Source organism: Ursus arctos, unplaced genomic scaffold, assembly GCF_023065955.2.
Source record: "Ursus arctos isolate Adak ecotype North America unplaced genomic scaffold, UrsArc2.0 scaffold_29, whole genome shotgun sequence".
Classification (NCBI taxonomy): domain Eukaryota; kingdom Metazoa; phylum Chordata; class Mammalia; order Carnivora; family Ursidae; genus Ursus; species Ursus arctos.
In genome coordinates, this window is record NW_026622974.1 from 33,770,145 (window position 1) to 33,797,085 (window position 26,941).

General features: G+C 36.5%; 1 long non-coding RNA gene across 2 annotated transcripts in view; it reads right to left on the bottom strand.

Moving 5' to 3' along the window:
- The window catches only part of LOC123001477 (uncharacterized), a 427,451-nt gene that overhangs the window by 159,701 nt on the left and 240,809 nt on the right, over positions 1–26,941 (bottom strand). For both annotated transcript variants that reach the window (XR_008956189.1, XR_008956190.1), the window contains 2 exons: positions 21,171–21,277; positions 1,166–1,313 (listed from right to left, as the gene is read on the bottom strand). This is a non-coding gene — a long non-coding RNA (uncharacterized LOC123001477). The remainder of the gene's footprint in view (positions 1–1,165; positions 1,314–21,170; positions 21,278–26,941) is intronic.

Genomic DNA, 26,941 nt, shown 5'->3' on the forward strand with positions numbered 1-26,941 from the left:
ACTGGATTACATTTACATTAACGAGAAATACAGAAAATTGAGCTTGATAGATACTTTTGATGAGAAAAGGGGAATTCTTATTGAAATTTAAAGCATGGTTTTAAATTGCTCTAAGGTCCAATGTAATAATTAACTGATTTTTACTACAGGTTCTTGCAAGGCCACAGGATGACTCAATACCAAATGGCCCTCACAATAATACTGGATTCATGACACTTGATATAGGATTTGATTTTTCTAAATTATTTCATAATAGAAGTTCAAACACATTGCTACTTTCAAATTGGATATAATATCATATATTTATTATATTATTATATTATATTATATTATATTATATTATATTATATTATGAGATATAAACATCTTAAACCACACCATGAATTTAGAAAAATATATTTTTAATGGCTGGTGAACACTTTCTAGTGACACATCTAAAAAGGAACAATTCTTCCAATTATAAAGCCAAAAATCACGAGAGGATTATACTATTAAATTGGTCTCTGAGTAAAATTATATTGATTTTATTGTTAAAAATAATCAACGACTTTGCCAGCCTTTCATGAAGAAGGTGCTATATATGACCTTTTAAATTATACTAGCTCCAGCCTTTTAAAATTTTTAATACTTATTTATTTACTTACTTATTTACTTACTTACTTATTGCTGTAATAAGGAGGACAAAAGCAAGAAACCTAAGCAGGCAACAGGGATCCCTTATGGCTTGAGAAATTATAATAGCTAGATGTGGCCAAAACTTACTCAAATATATGTACAATGACAGTATGCAAATTTAAAAGAAAATTTTTTTTTTCAGGTAAAGATATAAGTTTGGAGAAGTACTATAGGGAACTCCAGACATTAGAAATATAGGTTTTCAAGTTATATAGAGTTGGAAGAAAAGGGATCAGAAAGCAGAAATTAGGTAAGTCATCACAGATGTTAAAACAAGCAGAGCAAAGAAGTAGTAAATTGGTGAATTATACTAATAAAGAAAATGATGACTTATTAATAGCCCTTTCATTTAAAGTACTTTGAAATGTCATATACATATCCAATTTGGTATACCTATGAGGAGAGACACAGAGAAAGAGCAAAGAGATTATTATTATTATGCCTGTCATAAAAGTGAGAAAGTTGAGGTCAATAAATTTAAATAACTTACCCAAGTTTACACGACTCTAAGTGCACAGAGACAGGTTCCTCATCTGGTATTCTTTCTAAGACACTAATGTCTTGTATGTCTAGACAGTCAGCAGTAGTAAAAGGTACGAGGGTGATGAAGAAATGCACAGGAGTATCAGAGAAGCCTCCTGAGGAATGGGAGGAAAGAGGGATGTCATAAAAAGGAAGCTATCTCTCTCTCTAGGCATTATCCCTGGTCAGACTAGTGACTGGCCTTCAGCTCTGACTTATACCACTGAAAGTTTGGGTTCTTCAGCTCTTTCTCTGAATCTACAAATCATTCCATCTTCTATCTTTTCAATTAATTTTTCCTTAAGATAGCCGGAGTCCTAAGCCATTAGTAACCTTGAAAAATGTTGATTTGACCACACACTATAAGGGGAAAGACAAAAAAAAAAAAACAAAAAACAACTGTATATAAACACTGTGCTCTGGTTGATTTTTTTTTTTTCTCACATGGATACAGATGAGCGATTCTGAAACTATATTTGTATTAGGATTGAACAAATCAGTAAATAAATTGCTTTTAGGGGGAGCCAGGTTTCCCATAAACAAAAAAGTTACAAACAAGGAGAAAAAGCTAGAATGAATTAGAGTCAGAGATATCAGTATGAAGTTATGTTTATTTAAACATATATATAAAAAGATAGATAAAAATAAATATATTTATGTGTATATAGTTTACAGAATACACACACACTTCTTAGCTCTGTCTGCTGATAGGGCCTACAACCAGTGAGCACATCCACAGATCTTGGTTTCTAAATACCATTCTCCAATAAAAAGAAACAGAACTCCTTAGAGAATGGCTGATTCTAGGGCTGAGGTAGGGAAAATATAATATGTTCTTGAAGCATATTACAGAATCAGAAATTAGGGAAGTACTCATAAAACAAGAAGAGGGGCACACAGGGTCATGTCAAAAAGACATAGGAGCCAACCTAAAAAGAGGTTCTAATGGCCAAAGCTGGAAGAATTTGAGCAGCAAAATTAATAACCATGGTACTGAATTTCTATAAACCAAAGAATAAAATAAAAATCCATGAGTCCACATTGACATATATAAATAGGAGAGAAAGAACAAATCTTCCTTACAGAGGAACCCCAAATAGCATACTCCCCCTCCCAGGAAGTGGAGCTTATTCTCATCCTACTGAATGTGGGCTGGACCTTTACAGTGAAGAAACCTAGCAGACACTGCTTTAGTTAAACGATCAAGTTAACATCACTAGTGATAAGTTATGTTGATTTCATATATCCCCTGACAGGAAGCAATGAGATGAGAAGGGCACTTCATCTCTGCATTACTTTTCTTCCAAATTAATAATTCCAGGCTAATTATGAAATTGATCAAACAAACTCAAATTGAGGGAAATTCTATAAAATATGTGATCATTGTTCATCAAAACTGTCAAGATCTTAAAATTGACACAGATCATATGAGCCCAAGAAGATATAGAGACTACATGGAATGTATTACCCTGGATTTAGATTAAATCCCAGATAAATAGAGGACTTCACTGAAAAAAAATGGTAAAATCTGAATGTCTGTAGTTTCACCAATAGTATTGTACTAATGTTAAATTCTTAGTTTTAACAAAACTACTGTGGTTCTGTAAAATGTTAATATTAGGGGAAGCTGGATGAAGGGTATACGGGAATTTTCTGTACTATCTTTACAATCTTGCTATAAATATAACATTATTCCAAAATAAAAAGTTAAATAAAATTATCCAGTTTATTTCTTGCTTATTTCTGCCTAAATGGTGCATGGTACTAATGAACAGATTGTCCACAATCCCTTTCAACAGTAGAACCAGAGAGTGCCCTTACGCTGGAGAATTTTAGTACCTGCTTTACCAAAAATAAAATCTCAAATATTCCGAGTGCTTAACCTGATGTTGGTTTATGGGCTAAAAAATAAGACAAAGGGCATTTCCCGAATGTTATGTGAACTAAGAGTCTATGCGAATCCAAACACAGGTATTTGAAGCTCCCCTAAGGCATCCACCAAACAGTAGACCTTGTTGAATGGGACCTTGTAATAGTACAGAAGATAAAAGGAAGAGATGATGTAAATACTTGACTTTCTCATACAACTACTATTTATTAACCATTTATGATGTTCCAGCTACTCTGCTAGGCAGTAGGGATAAAGTGATGAGTGGAAAAGATACTGTCTCACCTTTAATAATCCTATTTGAGGGACTGGCTTTGAAGATACTCATTCCTTTAGATTCTGAGGCCAAGAAATATTTTTGCAAGTTTCACACTCCCACTTTTTTTCATCAAGAGCACAAAATCTATTTGCAATTAACCGCTTTCAAACCAGAAATAGAAACATGAAGCACCTGCTTTCTCATTAAGTCTACTCATAGGGCTCAGAGTCACTCTTTTCTTCATTCCCTTTTTCAAAATATTGCTGATAAATAGAATGTTTATTCATGCCCATCAAGCTCATTTCAATAGAAAGGTTACTTTTGGTGCTGCTTCGAAAAGCACAGGGAACCAAGTGAATGAGATAGTAGAAAAGATCTGAATGTTAAAGCCAGTTTTTACTTCCAAGAAGAAAGATCGATAAGAGTAATATTTCATGCCAAGTACAGTATCTTTTTACATGAATACTACTTCATTTCAGTATACAAGGTTTCATTTCAACTACATAATTTTTTTTCTAAGGGAAGAATTCAGTAGTTACCAAACATATATAATTCTAAAGGGTTTAGATTGTGCTGCCATGCTATTATTTATATACATGTATATATTCCCTTTACAATTTTCTGGGAGAAAGTCAATAAAAGCAGAGCTGACTATGAGGTTTCCCGATCTCCTCTTCTTAAAGACCAAGATTGAGTTATAATATTTCAGTATAACAAATCAAACAACAATTATTCTGGTTTTACATGTAGTATTTTATAACAAATAGTTTATTCTGGAACTGATTATTAGAAGCAAAATATTGTACTCATAAAAGCATTTCACCCTTTTTCCATGAATTATGTATTAGCTTAGGCTCTCAGCTGTCAATACGAAAGCATAGGCTACACATCTTACATTTACACCCAGGTTAAAAAGCCAAAGTAGAGGGAGGGGGAGAGAAATTCATCATAATAATATTTGAGTGTCTCATACAATCAAAGGATACTATCTGGCTGGCCCTTGGGATATTTGTTCCTTTCTGCATGTTTCCATTTCTTTTTCTCTAAAGGTGACCACCACTGGCATCAAGTTTGGGTTTGAACCTGGTGCTAACAACTACTAACATTTTTTTTTTTGTCCTTGGAAAAATTATTTAATCTCTGTCTCAATTTAATATTTGAAACAGGGATGAAAATAATAGCACCTACTTCACTGAGTTGCAGCAAAGAGTGAATGAGTTGCTATGCGTAAAACATTAGAACAGTGCCTGGCAGAGTAGACATTCTAGAAGTGTTAGTTATTAACTGTGGTCTAAGGTTACCACCAAAGCTTTTCCCATAGTCATTAATTTAACGGATAAGGTAAACGGAGAAGTTTTGCCCAAGATAGTTCATTAGAAAATGAAGACACTGGGTGCCTGGGTGGCTCAATCTGTTAAGTGTTGCCTTCAGCTCAGGTCATGATCCCAGGGTCCTGGGATAAAGTCCTGCATCAAGCCCCACATCAGGCTCCTTGCTCAGTGGGGAGTCTGCTTCTGCCACTACCCCTCCCCTCTGCTCATGATCTCTCTTTCTCACTCCCTCTCTCTCAAATAAATTAATAAATTATTAAAATAAAAAAATGAAGACATTAAACCACAATAACATTTACTGTCTAATTTAATTGGAATAATTAAAGATTTTGTAAAAAAGATTCTATGAAAGCCCTGAGCTCTAGAAGTTTTTCAGAGTCATTTCACTTTGGCCATGTTTTGCAGATAGACAATAGCTTTTATACACTCTCTGGATCACAACAACCTTAAGACATCCTTGAGAGACTGTGGAAGAATGGGTGCTAAGGTGTCCACTGGAAGTTAACTGAAAGCACAGAAAATAGGACGTAAAATGGATGCCTTGTTTTCTCTTACCTCTGGCCAAAAATTAGAAACGGGAGGTAAAAAGATATTGAGAAACAAAAGCTCAATTCTGTTCCGTTTTTCTCCTGTATTCCTTTCCCGTGTTCTCTCTGACTGGTTCTAATCTTTAATTTTTCCCATTTAAATAACCTTGGAGAAGAGACAAATAGGGCCTCTTAGGTTATCTCGTTCCAATCTTCTGTACATTGTCAAACCTTGAGTTTTACTGTACTTCTTGACCCTTAATTTTGAAACTAAGAGTATTTCAAGTATAGCAGATAGAATGAACAAGTGAAAAAAAGGGGCTAAATAGGTGAAAAAAGGATTTCAATACTAGGTATTCTTAGAGAATGGCAGAGTTAAAAGAATAATTCTAGATTTAAAAAAGGACAGAAAGAGAAGGGCATAGTTGTTGTAGACTAATTATTTCAAATGTTTTATAAGATTTGGCATGGGTAGGCTTTGAAGAGAAAGTTACAACATTAGCCATACTTATCAGTATTTCTAATGTCAAGGTACTGTTCCACCAGTCTCATATGTACTAATTTATTTCATTCTCATAGTAACCTTATGTGCAGTACTTTTCCCCCATTACATATAAGAAAATTGAGCCCAGAAAGGTAAGTCAGTCTTCTAAAATCACACAGCTAGTGAGCAACAGAGCCAGGACTTGAAAATCAGGTAACCTAGTGAGCCCAAGACCTTTAATCCTACCCCAAACTATTCTTGTTCGAAAAATAACTTAATACTATAAAGCAAAACCCAAGAATTGAAATAAACATGTTAAAGTAAATGTCATCAAGATTTCTAACAAAGTCCTATATGAGTATGAGAACATGACCTATATGATTATATTTGCCAACACAAGAAGGGAAATAATTAAGTATCATTATTGTACTTTACCACAAGTTCTTGAGTTTTAAAAAGTGTGCTTGTGAAAAGATAATTAGAGAATCCTTATTTAAGGAAATAGCACAGAATATTTTAGCCTTTGAGAATAAATGTATTCAACTAAGCCAAAAACTCAGAGAAAACTGAATGAATGAAAACAAGGTATTTTTATGATTCAAAGTTCAACTTTGAAGAAAAAGAGTAAAGACTTAAGGAGAAAAATGTTACTTGACCACTACTAAGTATGATTTTAAGTATGATACCATAATAGATACCATAAGGTATTTAAGATCTAATATACATAATTAACAGCATAAATTCTTTAAAAATTCATAATCAAAATATACTTTAATGTTAAGAATCTATATTTAAAATCAATAATCAGCTTCATTCCTAACAATGAAAATATCATGATTGTGATGAAATGCTTGAGATTATATTAAAATCAGGAACTAAATAAAGATGTCCATTATGATATGAAATAGAAATTAGTCATATAACTTTGAAAACTATAGACATATAAATGTACTAAAATCCCACCATTACCCACCACATCAATTAAAAACTTTTGGAATAAAATAATTTAGTAAATCAGTTGGTTATAAAACATATACTATCAATAGCTATATTCTATTTCAGTAACAATCAATAAGACCCATTTCACAATAGCTGCCATAATCCTAAAACATCTAAGATTATCTTTCTTCAGAGGTCCATAGGGGGAGAAAAACTATCAAACTCTACTTTATGAGATAGGACACTTTAATTTTTTAAAAAGATTTTATTTATTTATTTGACAGAGAAGAGCACGAGCAGGGACGAGGGGCAGAGGGAGCCAGAGAGGGAAGCAGACTCCCTGCTGAGCAAGGAGACTGACCTGGGGTTCATTCCAGAACGTGGAGATCATGACCTGAGCTGAAGGCAGATGTGTAACGGGTGAGTTACCCAGGTACCCCAAGACAGAACACTTTAATAATTGGAAGAATATGCCAAGTTCCTAGAAAGTAGGTTAAAAATTTTGAAAATATCATCTAACCAAATTAATTTTAGTTTTAATGTGAGTCTAATAAAAATTTCAATGAGATTATTTTTGGAGTTTAATGAAACGATTCTAAAGTTCATATGCCATGATAATGGACAAGTGCTCTAAAACATTTTAAAAAGATGAGTGACTAGGGGAAACTTGCTTATCGATATTAAAAGACACTGGACAGTCATATTGCCTTTTATGGCTCCTCTGATTCTGATATTTGATAATAATTCATATATTTTATGGTTATGTTTTGTTAATAGAAATCATATCATCTATGAAACTTTGTCTAATTTATTCAAGTATGGTAAAACAAAGTGACCAAAGATGCAACATATAGAAAATGAGTATTTCTGGCATCATTGACTCAGGCAGGTTACAAATACAGGGCGCTCAGGGATAGTAGATAGGGATGGATCATGGCTGTTAGTGCTGCTGCCACAGCTCAGGCACTCACCATCTCTCCCCTGACTATTGAAACAGTTTTCTAACTGGTCTCACTTCCTCCAATACGCTGTGCTCATGGCTGAGAAAGTCATCGGCACACAGATAAACTAAATCATGTTGCTTCCAGGCTTACCCATCGCTGGCTCTCTACTGGCCACTGTGCTGATGTTATCACCGTGGCCCACTCTGCAGCCCTAACCTCATTCCCTACACTCCAGCTGCACGGAGCACCTCATCCACATTTCCCTATTTATGTCATGATCCTTGATATCACTGCTCTTTGCACATGGTTTTTCTTCTGCCTAGAATGTTATTTCAATATCCTATTCAAGAACACATCCCAGCACTTCACGTTTTCATTTAAAGCTTTATTATTATTATTATTATTATTATTATTATTATTATTTGATATTTCATGGAAGGTCCATGAAGGCAGCGTTCTTATGACTACTGTATGTGACTGGTACTGGCCTGTTTCTGCCACATGGTAAGAGCTCAATAGCTCTCTGTTACATGAATGAATAAATGAACATCTACTATAGTTGTGTCACATTGTGTTATAATTATTTGCTTATCTTCTTTGATCCTATTTGAAAGCAGGGATGTGTTTTAGGGGTGTTTAGGGGTGCCTTCAGTGCCTAGACCCATGGAAGTATTAGTTAGATGAGTGAATAAATAATGTAATGTTACGACAGAAGGACATAAGCATCACCTAAGCCGCACAATGCTATATACAGTAATTACTTGCTAAAAGAGTCGATGAAAGAAACATTTGTATACTGTTTTAGAATTAATTGATATTTATTTCCACAGCAGGTAATTATGTCCAGGTAATTCTTTCACACTCAGCACTCTTTTCACATATTATTATATCAAAATGACAATTTTCATTCATTAGCATCATTTCATACTGGAATGCAGATGCCCTAATCACTGGTACCAAATGGTTTTTTGTTTCATTCCTTGGGTTATCCCTTTGAATTATTAGGGACCTTCTGGAGAGCAGCCTTTCCTGACAGAATCTTGGCCTTCAGCACTAATTTTGGTATTGTAATAATTTGTCAGGCACTTAGCATTATTTGTATATCCACCCCCCCCCCCAAGAATGTGTTTTCTGATAAAGAAAAACTGTAAAGGGGAAATTGCGGAAGAACCTAGAAGCATAATTTTTTGAAAACTCAATTATTTAATATGCCTACAAACAGCAGTCTAGCTATAAGTTCCATCCATGTCCTTTACGGCAATTTTTGCAAGATCTCCCTATACAGAGACATGTATATGTTCACTTTCTATATGTATGATTACCTGAAGGAAATATGATTGGGTGTTTTTCAAAGGGCTGTATAATTAAAATTTGTCCTGAATTCCGACTATTGAAATCGATCCAAATTACTGACATTTACTGCATTGATTGGATTCCTATAGCTAATCACTCTCTGATACAAATTGCTTTTTCATGTAGTAAACTGTTCCATAAATGAGCCGCCTCATAAATTCAGATCTTTTGCTCTTTTAAAAGGTATTTTAAAGAGAGACAAAAGGAGGGGCACCTGGGTGGCACAGCGGTTAAGCGTCTGCCTTCGGCTCAGGGCGTGATCCCGGCGTTCTGGGATCGAGCCCCACATCAGGTTCCTCCGCTATGAGCCTGCTTCTTCCTCTCCCACTCCCCCTGCTTGTGTTCCCTCTCTCGCTGGCTGTCTCTATCTCTGTCAAATAAATAAATAAAATCTTTAAAAAAAAAAAAGTGAGAGAGACAAAAGGAAAAAAAGAGAGACAAACCATAATATGAGTTTGATTTTGGGATTAGTTTTCCTCACACTTAATTAAAGAGAAAGCAAATAAACTTAGAAAATTTTACATGGGCAGACAAGAGTGTCTGCTTTCCTTTATCTTAGATTAATATGAATTCCCACGTGACACTTCCCTGATAGTAAAGTTAATCAGTAAAATGTCCCCAAATCATTACCATCAATGTATACCACTTTCTCACCTAAAGTCTAAGAAGCTGGTGCCTAGTAAAAACAAGAGGAAAAAACAAACAAACAAAAAAAAACAACAGACCTCCTGAAAGTAGCTCATGTTCTAGAAAAGATGTAATGGAATGTAGCACACCATCCAGCAAAACCCTTTAGAGTACAAATACATGGTGTTTGAGTTTATTTATTTACCTATTTCTTTATTTTTTCCTTTAGTTTTTTTTTTTTTCAAATATTTCTTTCCTATGCATGTGCCTTAAACATTTAGAGCATTTGTACTTACCTATGTCCATTCCAGCAAGATAAACCCATTTTTGCCCCTTTTTCTATCATATAATTGGATTTAGCATGAACGCACATACTTAGGACACAGAGATACCACTAGCTACAAAAAATGTTCATATGAAGCAAAATCGCACTCAAGGAGTCTATTTGCTTTTTAAAAGTGCATAATGTCATAAAAATTATCAACTCTTTCAAATGTTGCTAATGGCAAACAATGCTTTAATTACTATTCCCGTACAAAAAATGAGAAACGCTGGGGCTCCTGGGTGGCTCAGCAGTTACTTGTCTGCCTTTGGCTCAGGTCGTGATCCCAAAGTCCGGGGATTGAGTCCCGTATCCAGCTCCCTGCTTCTGCCTCTCCCTCTCCCTCTGCTGCTCCCCCTGCTTGTGCTATTTTGCTCTCTCTCTCTGTCAAGTAAATACATAAAATCTTAAAAAAAAAAAAAAAAGAGAAATGCTGGGCCTCTTATCTTCTGAAATTATGAAATACCACTCCAACCCTTCCCTGTTATCTGTGCTTCGCCTCTATTTTTGCAGGCATGAGAGATGGCTACCCATCAAGCACTGGGTCAGCTGAGCTAAGAATTTATTTGAACTGAGTTTATTTACACTGGCTTTTGTCACTTCAGCATAGGAGAAAAGCAAAAACGACCAGTAGCTATCCAAACCAGAAACCTCGGTGACAAATCAGAAAAAAAAAAAAAATGCATCTGTTAATGATCAAAGAGAAATTCCTACCAATATACTAAAAAAGCCTGAAAATATAAGGGTTTCTTTTTGCTTTATGTCCCTATTTATCTGTACATAGCAGCCAAATTGCCTAATTGGGCTATCTGCCCAAAATGAGTTAGGGCCTAAACTGTTCATATTTGCCTTGGCTCTGTTTCTCTTCTTGCTTGCTCAGCCTTATACCAATTAAGAGTCAAACTGGCGAGCGCAGGGAAAAGGTAATGCAATACTTGTTGCATTGATGAATTGTTCTGATTTCGAAGGGGCCAGAAACAAGAGAGCAGGTAAAAGCATTCAGATGAAGCTGATAGGATAGGGGAACACGCACCTGGGACAGGGTGACATAGTCAGGACTGGGCTGTGCTGGGACTGAGTGTTCTACCTCGCTTCTGGCACAAAAGAGACAAGACGAAGAGCTTGAGATTGTGTTCAGATGGAGCGTACACACCTCAGTGCCGTGGCCGCACGTTCCTACCAGCAGGTTTCAAAACTAGGCGAAAGACCAAGTCACCGCCAGCAGCTGATTCAACAGATTTACATCTGAACTGAAACTGATGTAAAAATCAGATTTAACTTCTTGTGAAGGAGCTTTTAGGATTTAATAATGGCATCTTCTTCTAAGGGCTAGGAGAAAAAAAGTGCCGGGACACAGCTTTTGAAGTAGGCAATGAGCATCAGCGTCCCAGCAACTTGAACTTGGCAGATAACTTTGTTACGAAAGTCAGCACTGCTGCGAAGGGGTTTGGCTATTGAATGAATTTCTTTTTTTTCCCTTTGCACTTGATATACTTTGAAAGTAGACATAGAAATCCCTTGGTTGAACCAAATAAACCCTGTATATATCAGATTATTAGTCTCGAGTGTGACTTCCGGGTACATTTTTGAGGGTAGCATCCGTCTCAAGGCATTTTAAAATTAGGGCTTTCTCATGAATGTGGTAAAAATGGAATTTATAACGAGGTCACTAATGGAATGCATTTGCAGGACTCACTCATCCTTTTATAGGCTATGCGTGGCCAGACCCAGGGTGTTATCTACAATGTTTCTAAAATTACCTCTGGGACTTTCATCCAGCTTTAAGGAACTTCAGAGAAGGAAACATTATTTCTCCTGGGTGACTTTAAAAACTGGTAAATGATTTTTAAATGATAGAAAATAATCTCTTGGGGATTGTGTATAGGAATCTGCACTATAACAAGTATTTGAGATGGCAATAACAGAAAAAAATGGGGGAAAATCAAATTTACATGAAGACTTTAAACTTAGTCTCCGAAAAGATGGTCTATGTATTAGGAAAATATAAGAAAATGCTTCCTTATATATTTTATGTTCTAATGGTAACTATTTCTAGGAAAATAGAGCAAAAACAAAACAAACTAAAACCTTGTTTCCATTTTAAGAAGCAACTTGAGCTGGTATGACCTTTTTCCTTGTATCAAGTACCAATCCCTCCTTACCCCCGCGCCCCCAGTTAGTGAGTGACAAGGAAAGCCCTGAGCTAAATACTGAAACTTTCCATAGATACTTGAACATTTCATAAGTTTTAAAGAATTTATAATTTAAAATTCATAATGAACAAAGGATAGCCCATTGGTGCTTCAAGTCTTTAGGTGTAATACCATTCTCCCTTTGCATTTTGATGTTTCATTTGCAGCTGGACACTCAGTCCTCACCAACACTGGCCCTACCTAGTTCCACTCACATGGAGAGAATTAATTCACTGGAACAAATGACAGAAGAGCCCAGGCAAACTGATTATCTTCTTTACCAAATTCAGGATGATATTTGATTTTCTTCTTAGTTTGAAAATTCTGTTCCTTTCTGGTTATATAGAAGTTGAGATAGAAGGCCACACGGAAAATACAAGAAATGAAGTCGGTGGTTAAGCTCTAGTTCAGCCGTACTTCAAAATGAATTGGGCTTATGCCTCAGGCTCTCAGGTATCTAAGAAGCCTGTAATAAGGGACACCGGTCCTTCCAGGTCTTCGGCCCTCCTGGGGGCAACTCTCAGTTTTGAACAACCTTGACAGATGAAAGTCACGGGGAGGGAAGGAGCTGTATTTAGCCTTACCTCCACAGCCTGGCAGAGCATCGGAACCCCTGGGGCACGCAGGAAAATGAGGATGGGGTAGTTAGAGGTACAAAACGCAGAGCTACAAAAGACAAGCTGGGCCTTATCTCCAGGCCCTCCTTCTATGTAGACCTGAAGTCAATCTCCAAATATTCATGATGTCAACTTTGCCCCTGTATCCCTGGGATCTGAGATTAGCAGAGCTTTCTTTTCCCCAAGACAAGGAATTTTGGTGCCCTTGGCCCTGGGTAGAGGGTTCAAACATAGTCTGCTATCCAGTCTTTGCCTAAAACTTGGTTAAAACATTTGATATTTGAAAGAATTGGTTTAAAGAACAGTTAAATATCCATTTCTCCAGCTTTATCTTTGCTTTAAGGTATATCATAAGAGAACAATGTTCCTAGATTATCTTAGCTTCTTCTAAAGGTTAAGATTTAATATTAGGCCCTCAGCTTTTATAGAGGTGCAATTAAAACCTTGGACACGTAACTGCCTATTCATCGCCCTTTTTGTAAGAATCCCCATGATAAATTCTCCTAGGATTCAGTCAGGAAAAGCATTTTCTTCAGATAGATTTTAATACTACTTATATTAGGCAGAGGGAAATTAAATAAATTAATCTGCTTCTCTTTTGAAACTGGCTTGCAAGTTCACCTTGCCTTTGTAGTAACAAAGCCATTTTAATTTCCTGTTAAAATGGACTAGCACTCTCTCCCTTTCCAATCAGCGTTACTCACACTTGAGAGCTATAGATTGCCTGTTTCAGAATCACTGAGAAGGCCTCTGAAAATTACAGGCCCCTGAGCCACTCCCTAGGGATTCCGATAAACTAGTTTTTGAAAAGACCTAGGGATAGGCACTTTATTCAAGCCTCGTAGTTATTATGCATCCTGAGTTTAAAACTATTCTAAGTGGTTTTGATTGGTCTTTTAGTAATATTAGGGGATTCTGATCTTTTTTTTTTTTCTAATTGAACGATATGGCTCATTTGAGATATTGACATAGACATGCAGTCTCTCCCCCCCCCCCGCCCCCCACCCCCCTTCCCCCAACAAAGAGGTAAGATAATGGAGGTGACAGATCACCAGATGCAAGGAATGAACACACAAGATGACCTTCCCTGGAAAAGTATAAAACGCACTCAGGAGTGTGTTGCTCATCATTAAGGACACATTAAGAAAAATATATACATAAAAAACCCAAGGAATTCTGCAAAGAAACCTTGCAAGTCTTTTGCAGAAAGGAATAAAACTTCAGACTTCTTGCCTCCAGATACTTAAGGACAGGATCCCGAACTATTTGTAGGCTTTTTTTTTTTTTCTTTAAGGCTTTTTCATGCAAAGGTTTTGTTTGGGTTGCAAACTAATGGCAGGGGTTTGATTATGAGATAGTTTCTAGCTTGCCGCTGCAAATGGTTTTTACAAACATGGAAACCTGGGTATAGCTGATTTCAAATGAACTCCACTGGTAGAAATCTGAGAAACCGATACGACAGCATATTTTCTAACACAACTATTGATTCTTCCCAGTGTGAACAAAATCTAAAAGTGTAGAAAATTAGCATATAACTCACCCGGTCAAACAAATTTTAAAAATTTGTTAGTTTCAAACACATGTTTTAAATCATACAAAATATTGTTTTAAAGAAACTTTAGATTCTTTAGAGCATACTCAAAAGTATAAAATAGGTAATACAGACTAAATTTATTTTAAATATATGTAAATGAAATCTGATATATTCTTTATCAATCTAATCTTTCGTTTTTATAGAATTCACATAGCAAAATAGCTCACGCTTTCCATAGAGTTACGTAAAAACAAACAGCACTGATTTGTGGTCACAACTTGCCAAATGAGTTTGAAAAGTCATACAAAATGAGAAGATGGTAGTTAATTCATTTTTAATTCTCTATTTTAGACTTCTAAAAAATATGGCAGATAAGCATAAATATTCAAGCTCCTTTGGCTATAACTAACAGAAAGAACCAAAATGGTAAAAACAGTAATATAATGAAAGAAACTCCAAAGACACTGAAAACTAGAGAAGGTGCCACCCGTAGGCCACAAAATTCAAGAAATTTCTGTTATATATAATGCAAGTAGAAGCAGGTGGAATGAAGATATTTAGAAGCAACTCGCAACTCACTGTCCCAAGAAAGCAGTGTAGTCTCTAAGCAAACAGCAGACAGGCTAGGAGAAGCTGGGCTATTTTTCCTATTCTCAAGAAGCAAAGGTCAGAGAGCCCTGAAGGAAGGGAGAATTCCTATCACTGGTTTAAATCAGAATCAGCTGGGTGAGGAAATGCCCAAGCAAGCCCAGCTACGCCTAAAGAAAAGCAGGCTCCTTGCTGGCTTGGTCAATGGCTTTAACGGTTGGATGAAGCCATTTCCTAAAACAGAAAGAGCTAAAATATGTAATCAGAGAATATTTAGAAAATAACAATAATGAAAAATGTTCCACATAAAAATGTTGAGATGCAGCCAAAATTACTCTCAGGGAAAAAAAGCAAAAAAAAAAAAAAAAACCAAAACAAAACAAAACAAAAAACTAACTCTCAGTACTTTCATGATTAAACAGGAAGGAATAAAAATAAATTAACTAAATATCCAACTCATTAAATTAAGACTAGAACCAGAAAACCCAGGATAAGGCGGCAGAATAAATAGCAGCTAATATTGGCATTAACTTTTCTAGTTTCTCTGTGTGTAGGATTTAATTTAATCTTCTCTACCACACATTGAGACAGATGCTACTAATAACATTATTTTAAAGGTGAGGAAACTGAGATGCAAGGAATTGAATTTTAAAACTGCAAAAGTGGAATAATTGATAAATAAAAATACTTAGGTATGAGCAAAAATAAACACAAAAACAGAAATCATACATCAATTCTTACATATTCCAAATTTCTGTTAGGCCCCTTACAGATAGCCTCACTTCTTACTTCTACCCTCTCTTGCTCCTTCCAAATTTCTTTCAAATTAAAAAAAAAAAAAAAAAAAAAGTAAGTTCTAAGCTATAATTGTTCCATTTCCAAGCCAAGACATGGGGCTGAATATTTTTACATGTTCACTTACTTTTTATCCAGTTACTACATTAAATAGCAATAAAAAAATGCAGAACATATATACCTAAAACTACACACCAAATAGGAGAAAAGCTAAAGGCAGATGATGGTTTTCCACACATTTCTAGAAGAACGAAGGTGAAGTGTGTGTTTCCCATGGGTTAAAGCTCAGTACAGCTAGCTTCAGGCTGCTGGCCCAAGGGAAGAAGGCAACCGGCCTGCAAGAGCAGGGAGGGTACAACCTCATGATTGGCAGACGCAACAGAGAGCAGCAGGCACAGGTCCGGTGCTATACGTATTTGGAGAGAGAGAGAAACGTGGGAAAGCAAGGTAGCACAACTCTTTGGAGAGAACTAGGGCAGGCAGGATAGATATTCTTGCCCTAAAGCCCTCTTCGGGCTATCAGTTGGGGATCGCCCGGTTTAGCTGACCCAGCCCTGCCTGCATATGCTGAGGCAATCACTGGTCAGCTGACAACCTATCCAGATACGCTAGGCTTCTCTGTTGCTTCATTCCTAAAATAGCCCATCTGTATCTATCAGAGAACGAGAGAAAAAATAAAGCAGCAAAAGTAATGGTAACAATAGATGAATCTGGAGAGAGGTTACATGAATGTCCTCTATACTATTGTTCTTGCAACTTTTCTGTAACTTTGGATTTTAATTTGTCACTAACAGGAAGTTAACATTTTAAAATACTGCTTTCCATGCAAGTTTCTCAGGAAGGTATTGGATCATGTGCTCCTCCAAAATAAGAAGGTAGACTAAAAAAATAAAGGCACAAGATAGAGGAAACTGGAGCGATGCACCAGGCAAGATGCAGAAGAAATGCCCAGATGCAGAGGGAGAAGAGTAAAGACTGGAGGTCAGAAGTTTCTGGAAAAGATTTCCTTCAAGAAGTTGAAACCCATAGAATGCCTTACACAACTTAATTGAAAGGGAACTTAGAAAATGTAGATAACTTGCTTTTTAACTAGTCATTACATAGAAAACTTAGGAAACAGAAAAACTGGGTATCATTAATAATTACAGAGGAAAAAAGTATTTTGGAATGGATAAGTAATCTTAATTTTCAACATGGTTCTGGGAGGAAAAGTCTTTACATAGCAAAATAGAGAAGTGAATATTACTTTTACCGTATTGGAAGATAGGTGAGGCAGATGACATGAGTGAAAACAGGGGGATAAAGAGGAGCTCAGTTCCCCTTATCCTTCATGGAAAGTCGAAACGGAAAAATCACGAAACAGCAAGACGAGAAAATTACTTAGAGGTTTTATTAACAAAAGAATTAGTCAAGAGGAGCCAAGGCACAGACTTCCAAAAAGGGAAATTAGGAAGGAGGTAACAGTGAACTGTTAATTTGCATAAAAAACATTGTAACATTAATTGACCCTAACTCTTGCCCATGTATAACTTGAACAAAAATAGATAAAATTAAAGACAAGACAGAAACCAGGACGTAGAGAATACGGGGAAAGGAAATGCAGTATGAGTGGGCTGATATCCTTGGTATCAGGGTGGAGGTTCCTGGTTTAAAAATGCATATGTGCTCTGGAACAGAACAGATCACACTGAGAAGAGGGGGTGCTGGGAGATGGAAGGTCGATATGCGTAAAGTCATCGGCAAGTCAAGAGATAATATCTAAGCTAATAAATGAAGGAATATAGAAGAAATAGAGAAATTCAGAAACAGAGAAGAAACTTTAAGAAACCCTGAAGTGAATGGATACGAGGGGACGCCTTTAGGAAACAAAATTCATGGAGAGGAGGAAAGGGAAAGAAGATGGGGTGGATGTTATTAGAAGCCTTTCCTTACCATTTACATTTGAGTCTGTGCACTTGCCTTACTTTGATAAAAATGCAATTTTTAAAAAACCTACTTAAAAAGCATTAAATAAGGTAGGAAGTTTTGCAATACATTTTTGAAGCTAGAATAACCCTGATATTGATAAAGACAGAATAATATTTAAATTACCAACCAATACACTTATGAATATAGATGAAAAAAATCCTAAATAAAATACAGTATTGCTAAATTGGACTCAAAGTAGTATTTTAAAAATTATTATTGTATGATAAGCATGATTTCTTCTTGAAATGCATGGCTGATTTAATATTTGAGAATATATTAAGGCAGTGTATCATATATAGAGGTCAAAAGAGAAAAACGGAGCAGATCATGGTGCAAGATGACAAAATGGTATTTGATAACACTAAATAACCAACTTATTAAACGAAAAGACCTCTTAAAATAATTAGCAACTCTAATATCCTCTAGCTCAGGTTAATCCTGTGCCCCTACATTTACTTATTTTGAATACAATTGAGTGTAGTACCATCCTGTAGTGGTGATTTAGCAGTGAAAAAAACAGAAAACAAAACTGACTAAGTCCTTGAACTTGCGAAACTTACCTTCTAGTGAAGACAGGGGCAAATAAATAAAAGGCAATATGATTTCTGGTTGTACTGCATTTAAAGTAAAAAAAAAACCGAGTGAGATAGAAAATGAGATTTTTATGTTCGAAGAATTGGCAAGGGTCTGATTTGCTGAAGCAGTGACATTTTTTATTGAAGGATAGACGACACACATGTCACATTAGTTTCAGGTGTACAGCATAGTGACTGGACACCTCTGGAGATGATGCCATGCTCACCACCAGCTGAAGCAGTGACTTTGGAGGAGGGAGTGTGCCATGTGATTACGTCAGATAGAAAAAGTTCAGGCAAAGGGACAGCATGGGCTCTTTTAGAATGAATGAGGGAAGTGTGAAGAGAATTTGGGAGAAAGCCAGGTCGCCAGACCACGAGTGGTCTCAGTCGCCATGCTGAGGGCTCGCTGGATCAACGGCCACACTTTCCACATGGCAGCATGTCAGCCATGCTCCCCTCTTGGGTTTCTAGGTCTCCGAGAAGAGTTTATTAAAAAACAAATGGAACACTTTTGTCCACACTTCTGCCTTCTTTCTGCTCTGCATTTCTCTCTCACTTGGCTCTCCCAAACTGTGCCTAATGTCACCTTTCCACTGCCTCAAAGCCACCTGTGCTGTCAGACTCTGCCCAGTCTGAACACAGCTGTACTTGCCCCCCACATTGCCTAGAGTCCCATCCCTGTTCACTTCCGCGTGCTCATTGTTTTGCTGTCACTTGCAGGACTCCTGCCCCTGAGAGGCTGCATAAAAGCTGGTGCCAACCCCCTCACTAGCTTCCTTAACTGATAATATTTTTAGAGAATATTTTTGCTACATGGAAAACCTAAGAAAATCAGCAAAAACTCTATTAGAATTCTTTAGAAAGTTCAGCAATGTGGATGATTTAAACACTCACTATTTATAATCAATAGGCTTTCTTATGCTAGCATGAAACCATTGAAAAACAATTCCATAGTCATAAACACTACAAAAAGATTTAGGAATAAATTCAATGGTAAATATGCAGGAATATGCACATATAGTCTATGAAGCATTTTAATGAGATGAAACAGAAGACTGGCATGAGTAAAGAAGACACCTTTTCTTGGATAAAGAAAGCAAAAGCTTAAGGGTCTTTCTGAGTTTAATTGAGTCTAAACTTTATTTGGAAGAAAAATGGGAGACATAGGAAAATATTCATTCTATATACACACATATACATATATATAGGACATACATACTTATAAATTACATTAATTTAGTAATTAGTTAATTAGCCATTTAGACTATGAAATGTCAAAAGAACACATCAATAGATCAGTGCCATGGAATAAAAAACCCAGGAGGAGATCTGATCCCCGGCTTGTTAGGAGTTACTTCTAACTAGGGTGTGGAAATAGTTAATTGATAAATCAGAGGACTGGTTGGATTCTCTGGGAAGCAGACATCGAGCTGGATTTAGAAGCACAAAAGTTTCTTGGGGATTAACACTTGGGAAGGAAAAAAGGAGGAAGCAGGATTGGGCCAGGGAGCTGTCAGACCATGAAGCAGACCTAATTGAAGGGAAGTCTCTGACAGTCCAGAGGGGAGCGACAGAGGGAGGAGGGTAGACAGCTCATTGGAGGAGTCCCTCACTGAGTGGAAAAAGCCAGCCCTTGTACAACTGCTTTGCCTGGTCCCTGGACAGGGACCAGCCCAAGAAGAGTGTGACTGACCTTGGCTTGAAAGCTGGGGTGGACTCTAGAGGAGCTCACAGCTGGAGGCTGGCAGTTAACCACGCCCCTCAAGGCTGAGCAGAGTCTCCTTCTCTTGGGGGACAGGAACAGCACGTTTCTGTGTGTGTTGCAACCAGTGAAAAGAATAAGTTGTTTCTACCTCACTCTATAGGCTGAAATCAGTTCCGAATGGGTTAAAGCATTAAACGTAAAGAAAAGAAATAACTGTTTTCAAGAGTTGTATAATCTTCGGCTGGGAAAAAGTATAACATCAAAGACAAAAGGAAAAAAGGAAAAAAATAACAAATAAATTACATAAATCCCACAGCCCCATATATCTTAAAACATAAAATTTAAAGGCAAATGTAAGTTTGAACAAAAAAAATGAAAAAGGGTAAAGATAATGATTATTTTGTGTAAGGGTTGTTACAACTCAGTGAAAAAAATACAAATACTCCAATAAAAATGTCTAAGGGCATGAATATGTTGCTGTGAAAGAAGAAAGGCAAAGGTGATATACATGGAAATACTATAAACAGTATCATAATAAAAGACAGCAATTTAGACTAAGAAGACACCTTTTCCCTACCAGATTGACATAATAATACCCAGAGTTGGCAAAGATGGCAAAAATGAAAACTTGCATATATCTTTTAAAAGTTGATTTTTTTGGTGATAATGTGCCCAAACTAAACCTCCATTTTTTGTTCATAACAAAATTAATTATGAAGACAGAGTCTTGCTACTAGTTCTCTGAGTGAACACTAAGGACGTATCACTGACCAAAATAATAAATAACATTTAGTTTGAAAAATAAACCTACTTTGAATATGTAAATATTCAATTGAATATGTAAATATTATATATATATAGTGTTATGTATATAAATATATTATAGATAATTCTTCATTAAGGAAGAATAGGTGTTGACATAAAGGGAAAAAAAAAGGAGGCAGTGAGGAGAAAGGACACTGAGGTGAGAGTCTGGCCCCCATTCTAGGATTAGGACGTTTTCGGGGGTAAATCTCAAGAGCCTGGTTAGTTCCCTCAGCTATCCATGTTTAACGTCCCCTTGGCCGGTTGTCCTTGCTTCTGTTCTTGTCTTCTAACCAAACATCTTTCATATTGCTGATAAAAGGGTCTCTCTGATTTCTCCAAAGAAGAAACCTCCTCAGGATCTGGCTTCTTTGGATCTTTCTTGCATCACCTTCTTGCCCTAGAGAGCTAGTTCTAGTTTCATTAATGTACCAGACACTCCCACTCTTTCACGATTTTGCTCATGCTATTTGTTCCCTGGAATTTCCATATTAGTCATTTATTAGATTCCCACTCACTTGTCAAACTGCAGGTCAAGCATCACCTCTGCTTTGGAATCTTCCTGGACATTCCCATTATGAGTTTTCACTGGAGACTGCATCCATCATACACTTACTTAACTTGCCTATATTCAGTTATATGCATGCAATTAAGAGAGAGAGAAAAAGAATTTGAAAAGAGTAAGTAAATGAACCACCAGCTCTTCTAGTCCTCAAGTGTAAGCCCCACAATGACAATGACATGGTAGACATGAATCTGCTCCCCTTTGTAGGTCTTTGCTCCTATGTGTCCCTCATAGGGTGGGCAGCCTGCAAAGCTTCCAGGGTTTTTAAACTGAGCATATTTCAACGACTTCATCTGATACCCAGCTGAAAAATCAACAATCTTTTCTAAATGCTTGAAGAAAAGCAGGCTAGTTTAGACTCATTGAGAAGTAGTATGTAAGTCCCCAACTCGATGACTTCTTAGGGATCTTTAAGGATAATTTTGACTACATAAAATTTTTTGCCTTAAGTGTTGACTTCATATTCTGACCCCACATAAAATGTGACTTTTCTTTACTGATCTTAGAGTTTTGTTTCCTTATTCTACAAGTTTTTATTTATGTGATTATGAGCTGATTGAGGAATATGTTCAGAATATACCAGATGTTCAGTAAATGTTGTTAAATGAACAAATTATGTGGCTGATAATCATCAAGAATCAGCCCTCTGCTTGAAAACAGCTATCAAATCTGACAAGTATTTATGTCAAGATGTGAAATACTGCCAAACAATGCTCTTTAGGAAACTCACAGATAACAGAAGCTTTCAAAAGACATGCTCCCAAAATTGACATGATGTCAAATTTTTAGGCCATGGCAAAAATACTTAGAATATGTGATAGTTTGGGCCCTCCTTAACCCAATCAGACCAAATACTCACCTATCCTTTCCTGGTCTTAAACCAACGTTTACAGAAAATATGCTTGCTTGGTTCAGTTAAGCTGCTTATGGATGTTAACAATAATCTTTCAAAGCATTTAACCTACTATTTAATGAAAAGTTTATTTGCAACTGTACTGACAGCAATGTATATAAGGCAGTAAGGGCAGTTTGGAGTTTTTCAAGGAAAGAACTGGAAATGTCACTTATTTAATATCAGTTTTATATGGGTAACAGTAAATACAGCTGGGATTTAAGACTATGTAAATGTATCATGAAGCACCTTTAAAATATACACAAACACTACATACAAGAAATGCTAGGGAAAAAATGATGATGAAATTAGGTTAAAAAAGAATAATCCAATTCAGAAAGAAACATGTGATGAACCTTGCTTCTGGACAACAGTTATCTCGTAGGGTTATTGTGAGGGTTTAGTTAGCTAATATTTGTATATGTTATTACATGAAGTAGCATATATAAGTGATCAAATATATTGAATATTTTATTAACATTATTAGCATTTTAAAAAACAATTCTCTACAAATAAGAGAAAGAGTTGAGGTTTGAGCTCTTTTTTTTTCGCTCAATAAAATTGTCATTTATTTTCTGCCTGACAAGGTTTAGAGGTGCTCACATGACATTTGAGACCAAATTACACGTTAGCCTTTATGACGTTTCTTTTAATGTAGCAGAAAGAGGTGTGTCTTCCAAAAGTCCTGTTTATCTGTTCTATTTAAGTTTTAGTAAAACACCATGTCTCATTATGTCATACTGTTTATTCAAAATTTTTACAGGAAATATCATGAACGCTAGGTTGAAGTTAAAGCTAGCAATTCGTGTGCCTTTTCTAGAACATCAAACGTGGAGAAAAGTCAAGCACGACAGACGATGTTGAACTGTGGGAGAGTCACATTTCACAGCAAAGAAAACTGAATGAAAGTGAGGCCTGAGGGACACTCCAGCCCATATTGAGGGGTTCACCTTGGTAGGCCCACAAGAGTGACTCCGTACCTAGAACATAAATGCTGGCATCCCTTGCATCCGCCCGGGGCCTACTCTGTCCCTCTATACACTTGCCCGGGTCATTAAGTCTCTGGGTGATTTCAGTTGTTCCAATAATTACTTAAAAAATTCTTTTAAAGTGATTCCTTATTCTTGGAACAGTTTAAATGTGTCTAGTTGCCTGTTCTTGTATAAGTAAGGAACATCACTCTGTGAACCTTCTGGCACAAGACATCTTTTTCTGTCTGTGAGGCAGCTGCTAATTTTTCTTATTAAAGATAAGAAAATCCTTAATTGAATTTCTGGGAGGGCGCCCCGTACTACGTTTATATGGTGTTAGTTCTACTCAGGGTTCATCTGGAGACATGAAGCACGTACGACTGTGAGAACCAGAAGGATGTTGTAATCGAAGGGGTGGTGGAAATGAGAGGGTGGTCCACTTAAAGTGGACAGCAGGGGCTGGTGCCCACAGCTGTAAGACAGCACATCCACAGCCTATCTTTAAAAGCTTCTCCATTGGGGAGAAAAATAGTATTTTTACTCAGTCACCAAACAAACTGAGCCAAAAATTATACTGATCATACAGATATTTTTATGTGTTATCAGATTCCTTAAGTTGCATGAATTACTGTATATCTCCTCAAACATGATGTGATGTTACAACAGAACCGGGACAGAGTGTGATGTGTGAATGCGTGTGTGTGGGGGGGAGGGGGGCATTACAGTGAAGCAGAAGGGAACAAACCAACTTCTCAGTACCCCTGAAACTATAAATTTAGTGACAACTCTATTTCTTTCCTTTGGATTCTGGTTCAATAAACAAGCTATTAATTAAAGGAAGAAAATTTCCAGTTTATTCTCTAAAGTCTCTGGTCCTAAATTCCCCTGACTGTAAAAAATGATTCCTGTTTCTTCTTTTGCTCACACAAATTAATAAAAATAATTCTCCAGTGACTGGTTTATTTATCTTTGTACCAATCCACTCTTAGAGTCACACTGTTATTTGTACAAAAAGCTGGACAAATTTTAAAACAACTATTTAAAGGCAATAAAAAGCATCCCAAAGCAGGCAGACTCAGCAGAGTTTACTCTTAAGAAACTCTTACTATGACAGGTAAGAATTGTGTTTGTAGCCTTTTTTTCCCAACGGTGTTCCCCACTGAGAACTGCAAACTTACTAGCTCAAGATGGCAGGAGACAGAGTTCAAGCAAGTACTTTATAGGTAAGACAAAGAAAGAATGAACCATAAAAGAAATATTTGATAAATTGGACTTCATTAGCCCAGGAAAAGATACACATTATTATTTATAAGAAAAACACAAGTTAAAACTCAATGAGATCCCACTACATACCCATTAGAATGACTAAAATTAAAAGGCCTTGCAATACCAAGTGTTGCCAGAGATTCAGAGCAACTGGAACTCTCACACGCTTCTGCTGGGAGTGCACAATGGTATAGCTACTTTGGAAAACAATTTGAGAGTTTCTAATACAGTTAAATATAAATTTACAGTGTGACCCAGCAATTCCACTTGTAGGTATTTACCCAAGAGAAATGTATATGTATAATGTATACTGAATATTCATAGTAGCTTTCTTCATAATATCAAAAAACTGGAAAAAAATGTCTATCCACAAGTCAATGATTAAACAAATTATAGCAATCTAAATAATTGGATGTTTTTCTGCAATATAAAGGAACAAATTACTGATAAATGTAGTATGAATGAATTTCAAAACCAGGCTGAGTAAAAGATGCCACACACAGAGGAGTACAGATTGTGTGATTCCATTTATATGAAATTCTAAGTAATGCAGACTAATCTATAAAGACAAAGTAGATCATTGAGGGTGGGACAGAGGACATTGACTACCAAAGTCCCCAAGAGAGTTTTTGGAGTGACAGAAATTTCTATCTTGTCTGTGGTGGTAATTACACGGTTTCCTTTTTCAAAAATCATTGAGTGCATTTTATTGAATGTAAGTTATACCTAAATGGAGTTTTGTTCTTGTTTTTAGAGAGGAGATTGGAAACATAAAACTCAGGATGATTCCAAATATATAGAACCTATCTTCCTAAAATTGGATCAGCAGAGGTCCTCAAACCTCCCTTGAATACTTTCCACAGTCCCACGAGTTAGGACTCGGGGCCCAGGAAATAACATCAGGGCCATGTCCACAAACTCACCTCTGGCTACCATGCTGCTTAGGGTGTGGTTGGCAGAAGCCAGGGGACAGTTCTGTCTCCTGCTGGCCGGGTGAGTATGCGCATTAGTCTCTCCCCTCGGGTGTGGAAGATTTACACTGAGGGTTAGGTATAGGAGTCCTGATTTGGGCCTCAGACCTAAGCTAATTTCCCCAGCCCAGGTTTAACAGTTTAAAAAACAAATATGTAACACTGACGCCTAAGTGAAGCCCAAGTCCATTTAAACTGTTTAAAAGTCAAGGGTGTGATGGTTAATTTTGTACGTCAGCTTGACTGGACCACGAGGTGCCAGATACTTGGTTACACGTTATTCTGGGTTATCTGTGAGTGTGTTTCTGGACGACATGAACATTTGAATCTGTAGACTGAGTAAAGCAGATTGCCCTCCCAAACGTGGCTGGGCATCACCCGATCTGTCCACGTCTCGAACAGAACAGAAGGCTGAGTGGTGGAGATTCCCTCTCTTTCTGCTTGACTGTCTTCGGAGGGGACTTCAGTCTTCTCCTACCTTTGAATCTGGGCTTGAACTAGAACTACAGCGTTGCCTCGTCTGGGTCTCTAGCTCGCTGACTGCAGAACTTGGATTTCTTAGTCTCCGTAACTACATGAGCCAATTCTTTATAATAAATTTCTTTATATACATATGTGTATATAATGAACATATGTATTATCTTCATATCTATAAATATGTCTAGATTTTAGACATAATGTATGTGCATGAATAAATATATAAACATGTGTATATATAAATTGTTTATATACAAACGTATAATTGTGTGTATATAACATATAAAGATTGTTTATATAAATATATAAATAAGTACGTATAGCTTCTGTTTCTCTGGAGAATGCTAGCACATGGAGCAAAGGAGTATTGCCAGCTCCCCTAGAGAGGCCTGGAAAGCCTACTGGCATATCACACATTACACAATTGAAAATTGGTGACTAAAGTGCTCTGAGGCCTCCATCCACAAGAATTTTTCATATTCTGTATTTGATATTCTTTGGTACAAACAGAGAAAATAGAACCTGAATAATATGAACAGAAAGAAATTTGGAGCCCTAAAAACAAAAAGTGACCTTCATCATTTGCATGTTAGACTTCTATTACTTGAGAATACACCATATAATTGGGATAATTTTTAATTCAGGAATGTAAGCATTTTGGACAGGGTAGGTTTGCCCTTATTAGAGTGCCATAAAAAGAGGTTATAATATGCTGTGATAAACTGGCTGATTCCTGTACCCCTACCCCCAGCCACCTATCTTCACACAGAGTCTGTGAGGTAAAATTCCCAGTCTCAGATGATGTTACATATTATCCCCTCTCTTCCTTTATGGATGACCGTAGCCTGTAAGAGGCTCCAGAAGAGAAGTGAGAGTCTCACAAAATACCTTATAGCAGAAAACATTAGCCCACCCCCCAAAATAAACATGAGTTGCGAGGCGTATGTATATTTGGCTCAAAATGTGTAAAATAACTGAGGAAGTCTTTATATTGGTCTGATCTCTTGTAAAAATGTAATATCATACATAAAAAATTACATAACTTTAAATTAGACATATATTTTACATTTTTCAAAATTCCTGGGTAGTACTTTCTTTTACAGTATTTAAATCAAGTATGAATTTTACTAAGAATTATAAGCAGTTT